Source organism: Gastrolobium bilobum, unplaced genomic scaffold, assembly GCF_033153095.1.
Source record: "Gastrolobium bilobum isolate Gb01-03AN ecotype WA unplaced genomic scaffold, APGP_CSIRO_Gbil_v1 utg5155, whole genome shotgun sequence".
Taxonomy (NCBI): Eukaryota; Viridiplantae; Streptophyta; class Magnoliopsida; order Fabales; family Fabaceae; genus Gastrolobium; species Gastrolobium bilobum.
Window position 1 is genome coordinate 679,694 of NW_026899054.1, and position 7,365 is coordinate 687,058.

A 7,365-nucleotide genomic window follows, 5' to 3' on the forward strand; every position below is an offset into this window, starting at 1 on the left:
ATTTCTTATAAGATAAAATAATTATTATAATAAACTAAATAATTATTATTATCTAATACATGTAGTGTGGAGTAAAATAATAAAGAATAAATAACTATTATTACGTTGCTTAATTTCAACAAAAAAGAAGAAGATAAATGAGGCTACATTTGCAAGTTCCATAAAAAGTGAGAAGAAAATTCAACTATACAGCACTATAAAACCTAATAAAGAAGTAAGCCATATAATATTTTATTTATTGCGTACTTCGTATATTCTTTGGTATATTTATTGGTTGATTTTTTTATGAGATAGGATATTGTGACACCCAAGTTATGTTACACCCATGTGACACCCAGTCAATCTCACCGTTAGATCGCTTATGTTGATCCAACGGTTATATTTATTTCCATCTTTGTATGGTCATGATTTCCCAAATTTAAAGTGAAAGCATTAAATATGGGAAATCATGACCATACAAAGGTAGAAATAAATATAAAATATTAAATTTGGGAAATCATGACCATACAAAGATGGAAATAAATATAACCGTTGGATCAACATAAGCGATCTAACGGTGAGATTGACTGGGTGTCACATGGGTGTAACATAACTTGGGTGTCACAATATCCTATCCCTTTTTTTATATAGAAAAAACAGTACACTATCGTTTTCTACAAGTTTTATACCAAATTGTTGGCCAAATTGATATAATTTTTTAGTATCTTTTATTTCTTTAATTATTTATATATTAATTATCTTTAAAATTATAAAAAATTATAAAATTATAATTTAAATAAAATATATTAAAATAAATATGATAAGGTTATCATATCTAGTTATCTCACTAAATAATGAATAATAACATGATATAATAGTCCATTCTATCTTATTGTTTCTATTCAAGCCGGCCCTTAATGCTAAACAATATAGTTGAATTAATTTAAATAAAAAATAATTATTAAATTGTTAATTAAAAAATTGATCGAATGATTTAAAGTATTTTATGAGGATGAAGTTGTAAATAGCAAACACTTGTGTACTAAAAAAGAAACAGTAGTTGCGAAAATGTAAATTTTGATCTTGGTTTTATTAAATAAAAAAAGAAAAACCATATTGACTCCGTGGGCAACCGAGCATGATCAGGTATTTGGCAGAAAAGATATTTTTTTTTATCGAAAACAAATATTGTTTGGGATTTGATAAGAATTTTTTATCCCAAGTAAGTTACGAAAAAATGTTTGATTGACCAAAATTTTGCCGAAAAAGTTGAGTTAATTTTACTGATACTATGCTTAGTTGACGGTAAAATATTGATAAAAATATGAATCAAAATTACCAAAATACTCTTATTTTTTTTAATACGAAAAGTGAATCATCATCAAACGTTCCTTTTTTTTATGGCTCTATCTCTGTCGAGGTTGAAGTATTTGTTTTGCGAAAATTTCCCCTTTCCTCTCTTCGTGTATCCGGTACTGAGTCAGACGGAGAACGTATTCCCACGGACGAACGCGACAGCCAGCCCTCTCCCTCTTCCGTCAACACCGCATCGTAGTCCGCCATCGCGCTTCTTGTCGAGATGTTTTAAACTCAACCAGTCTTTAAAACATGGTTGTAACGATATGTTTGGTGTTTGATTCTTTACCATACAGCTTAATTTCCTTCCTTATCATGTTGTTTTTCCCTTTAAAAAAAAATCTAGATGAGATCACTCGCAAGTAAAAATAACTCTAGAGGATCCTCATCCATTGTTCCTACTGTCTCATAGTCACACACATGCGGTCATATATGTTTTTGACTCAAAGATCATGGGCAAAAAAAATTATCATGGTTGAGTGAGATAATTTTTTTTGTCTTTGTGTAGTTCAAAAAAAAAATATTAGGAAAAAAAAATTGGTAACATTTTGTTCATAATACTTATACCAAATATGATAAATAAATATTTTTTATCTCACTTTTCTATCGTTCCATACCAAATACCTATACCAAACACCGATTAAAAGAGTGTGAGGTCCACCAAGGCACCGTTTGAATGAAAATATTTTCGATAAATCAATTATATCAATCACTCTGTATATCTTTTATGAAATATAAAAAAATAATATATTTACACTATTCCCACTTTTATAATTATTTTTTTTCAATATTTTTTATTTTTGATAAATGAGTACATATTCTTATTGTATCCAAAATTCAGTCCGTGGCATAATGCTCTCCTTACAATGGCCTCGTCATAGTCAATCAACAATGATAATGCTTTCATGTCCTTATCGCTATGGTGCTACCAATTTTTCCAGAAGAATTATAATATTTATACACTCACACACACACACACACACAATAATACACATACGTTCCTCTTTTACCATAAAATTAAGGATAATAATTTTCTACTATTATAAGAGAAAGAATTTGACAATTTGTCTCCTACTAGAATACATCTTTTGGTACTACTGTTGTACCTAAATTCAGTGTATCTCATCAATGAGAGCATTACACATCAGAGTAAAGAAAAAAATCTGACAAAAAAAATAGAATTTTAGCTAACATGTAATATTTTCATTGGTGAGATGTACTGAATCTTTAGTATAACAGTAGTACCAAAGATTTATTCCTCCTACTGATACAATATATAGCTAAATTCCACTTTGAAGATGAAAGAGAAAAAAATTAAAATGAGATCCACCTGTATATTATGTTAGTTGGAGACAATTTTTTTTTTTTTTTATAACAATAGAAAACTATTATCCTAAAATTAATTACTCGTATATATATTATTTTTAGAAGAGGAGTTATATTGACAAACTTTATTTCTTACAAACTTATAAACTACACTAAGTGTGACTAGTCAGACTTCAATCAAGAATGTAAGACTAGTTAAACTTAGTGTAGTTTGTAAGTTTATAAGAAAAAAAAATTTGTCAATATAACATTCCCATATTTTTAGACCAGTGAAAAATGGATATTAGATAAAGGAAATTCCTCATGCACGTTGCTCTTTATCTTTTTTAAATTTATTATTAATTAATTATTTAGATATCTAAAAAAAATATTAAAAGTATCAAATCATAAATAAATAAAGTGTAATTTTTTAACCATAAATAAAGTATAAAATTATAAATGATTAATTAATTATTTATGAGTCACTTATAATTTTTTTTCCAAGAATATAAAGTATAAAATCATAAATAATTACTTTAATTTTTCACTTATTTTGCATTTGTTACGCAAAATTCCTTCTATTTCTGAAATCTACATAAAATATCGTTTGGTCCACTAAATATCCGAAATGACTTTCATAATAACGTTAAAATTTGGTAAGCTACCACATGATGAAGACGAAGAAGTGAAAGAAAATTTTTAACCAACTTTAATTATTCAAGATAGGAATTTCAACAAATTAATATAAAAAGTTGTCAATTGTCATGATCATCATCATCACATCATCAGAGTTATCAATGTAATAAAAGATTGCTCAAATAATGGATCAAACTTATAATGGGTTGCCGTGGGGCCATTTAAGTTGACAGAATAGGTATGGAATTGAAAATCAAGTATGGCCTCGAAGACTTAATTTCATATATCATGAAATGAGTGATCTGTTGAAAGTTGTCCCGCATAGAAAATTTCCTATTCTGCGTTCTACAATTCATGTATGTTTCAATAATAAAGGTATATTTTTGTTCGCTGGCCTATGTTTTGTGACCATTTAGTCTTTAATGTTTCTATAGTATATAAGTTATTTATATTCGCTCTCAAAATGATGTCATTTTCGGTTGAAAAATTTAAAAATTATAATGAAAAAGACTATTATAATCCTGAAATAAATTAGAATTACAAAAATACCTTGATTTTCGCCTCAAAACAACGTTGTTTTGAACTCAATGTAGATAAATTATTTACATTGACAGTAGAAAAAATAAATTTTTATATAATATAATATAATGAAAAAATAAATTAAAATATTAAGTCACTCTTTTGTTTAGAAGAGACAGTTATATTTACTACCATTTTAACTTTACTACTCTTATAACTTGATTAATTACCGTTGGATCAATTTAAAATCAAGGGTTAAAAAATGAAAAAAATTAACTTTATTAATTTTAAATTGATCCGGCAGTAATCTCAGGTAATAAAACTAAAATGACAGTAAATATAACCTTTTCGTTAAAACTAACTGACCAGACAACTTTTCTTGGATTTAATTAAGTGGACTCCTAGTTTCTAAACTGATAATTAATTGTTCTTTGCAGTTTCAGTTTATACATATTACACTGATATATTCGTTTTAGGTTGCTGGTTGCTACTTATATAGTTCAAGTAATGGTGGTGATGCTACTACGGAATGCTATCTATTTAATCACTATGGGGTAAACTTTTTTTAATCTGGTTATGCTTAATATATGGAATTAACGACTACCGAATATGCAGCTGCTTGTATTGATATCATATCAATTATTGGTTTGAGAATATTATATATATATTTTTTTTATGGAAGTGCCCATTGGGGTTTAACAAGCATGCATCATAGTGGAAAATTAATAGAGTTGGTTGTTTGGGGTCCTTGATGCGTATTTGTTTGTGTCATTAATTCGAGAACCGATAAGAACACTAAGTCCTTGTTTGCTGTGACGTATAAGGCATGATAGTATAAGCTTATACTATACGTTATGACATTTTCAGTTATTTGGTGTTACCATCGTATAGTATAAGCTTATACAGCATAATCTCTTAATACATCAAAACGATGTATAACTTAATCCAATCTAAGGGAGAGGGATAAGGCCTGATAAGAAATTGGTGTATTAATATCGTTGACCAATGTAATTCTCAAAAATTAATATATTATTTTGATATTAATCTATTAAAATAAAAATTAATTTTTCAATATATTAATTTTTAAAATACTGAATATTTTTATTTTTATAAAAATTAATTTATATTTTGGACACACTGATAAATAAATTTTAAAAAAAATTAATATCATATGATATTTTTTGAAGAATTATATAAATTCTTTATTAAAAGATATTTTTATTAAAAATATTTATTTGTACCCATATAGTATTATATAGTGCATTACTATATACTGGATGATATTATCTTATACAATATATTATTTTATACAATACCGTGTCAAACGCTGGATAGTATTAAAATTCAATCAGGTCTTATACAATCAGGCCTTATACTATCAGATCTTATACTATCAGGCCTTACCCTATACTATGCACCAAACATGCCCTAAGGCTCTCTTTGGTGTGACGTATAAGACATGATAGTATAAGCTTATTCTTACGTTATGACATTTTCAGTTGTTTGGTGTTACCATCGTATAGTATAAGCTTATACAACATAATCCCTTAATACATCAAAATGATGTATAACTTAATTCGGCATAGGGGGTGAGGGATAAGGTCTGATAAGAGATTGATGTATTAACATCGTTGACCGACCAATGTAATTCTCAAAAATTAATATATTATTTTAATATTAATCTATTGAAATAAAAATAAAATTTTCAATATATTAATTTTTAAAATATTGAATATTTTTATTTTTATAAAAATTAATTTATATTTTGGACACACTGATCAATAAATTTTTATAAAAAATTTAAATTCTTTATTAAAGAATATTTTTATTAAAAATACTTATTTTTATCATATATAGTATTATACAATGCATTACCAAATACTAGATGATATTATCTCATACAATATATTATATTATACAATACCGTGTCAAACGCTGAATAGTATTAAAATTCAATCAGGTCTTATACTATCAGGCCTTATTCTATACTTTGTACCAAACAAACCTTAAGCTGACGGTGGGGAACTGATAAGTGTCTAAGACACTATGTTTTTATGGCTAAAAAGAGTTTAAATAATTATTAAAATAGTTAAAAATATAGTATTAAAACAATAAAACAGTAAAACAGAATGAATTGCCAACAAATAAACAAATTCTAAATATTTGTTGTTGTTTCAGGTTGTTGAGATTGGAATACTGGAATAACAAAGTAACAAAATGAGGCAACGAATACGCGGAGCAACGGGGAAATCAGAGATTAAATAATAAATAAAATAAAATTGGTAACGCTCGTTCCACTTCTCGCTAAAGTGAGCAAGTGGGCGAGCAGCTCGCAAAGTTCTTAGCTAAAGCTAGCAAGTAGGCGAGTAGCTAGCAAAGTTGCTAGCTAGAGCTAGCAAGTGGGCGAGCAGCTAGCAAAGTCACTAGCTAGAGCGAGCAAAATGGCCAGCAGCTCGCTAAGGTCTTAGCATAGGCTACCGATGGAGCGAGCGGATCTAGGAAATTAAAGCCCATATTTTCCCTTTAAATACAATGCGAAGGAAGCCGTAAAAATCATTTCTGGAACGCGGAGAAAGAAGGCACTTGAGACGAAGCGAAGGAAGGAGCATAAGCGTAGCACTGGATCGTGGCAGAGGAGAAGGAAGGAGTCAACTCTGCACCATTGATCATCACTTTTAGACAAGTTTACCATGAACTCAGTTTCTTTTACAGTAGATTTTTATTCTGCATTTATAATTATGTCTAGCTAATTTACTTTTAGTAGTTAGGAAGATACAGAACCAATGGGTTCTTAGTTGATGTCTGTTTATTCTTATGAATTATATTCTTGTCTTTGAATTATGCAATCAATCGGATATATATGATTAGTTTTATTTATGACTTGATCACTCGTAGATAAACATACGAGTCACATATGACAATAGGGATGTTGGTATGTGATTCTGATTGGTTGATTGCTAGAATTTGCATGATCTAGGGATAGACTTGTGAATTTTATAACTTGAGTTCTTGCGTTAATGCTTATTCTATGAGAAAGTACTAAGGGATTAGGCTTTGGATTAGAGTAAAGGATTGGATTACCAAGGGATTGAGATTTAATCAATCATAGAAAGAATTGTTAATAATTCAATCTTGAATGTAATCGTGAGAATAAACAAACACGTTAAGAAACCATTGGAGAAGTTGAATCCTAACTACACCTTTTTATTGAAAACTTAAATCAATTTCTTTTAGCTTTAATTAATTCTGAATTAAATTTCTAAAATATTAAAAACCAAAAATAAGTTTATAAATTCTGTTTTTACTTTAATCACAATATTCTCAAGAAAACCTTTAATGATCGATCCAACTTTAATTAAATAAATAGATTATTGCTTGGTCATCAGTCCTCGTGGGATCGATAACTCTACTTTATCACTTTATTACTTGTACGACCGGTGCACTTGCCGAGTTCGTCAACAGGAACCCCGTTTGGGCTATGCAGTACAGAATGAACTTCTAATCTGAGAATAAACTATGAACTTCTAATCTGAGAATAAACTATTAAATTGTCTAAAATTGATAAGAACT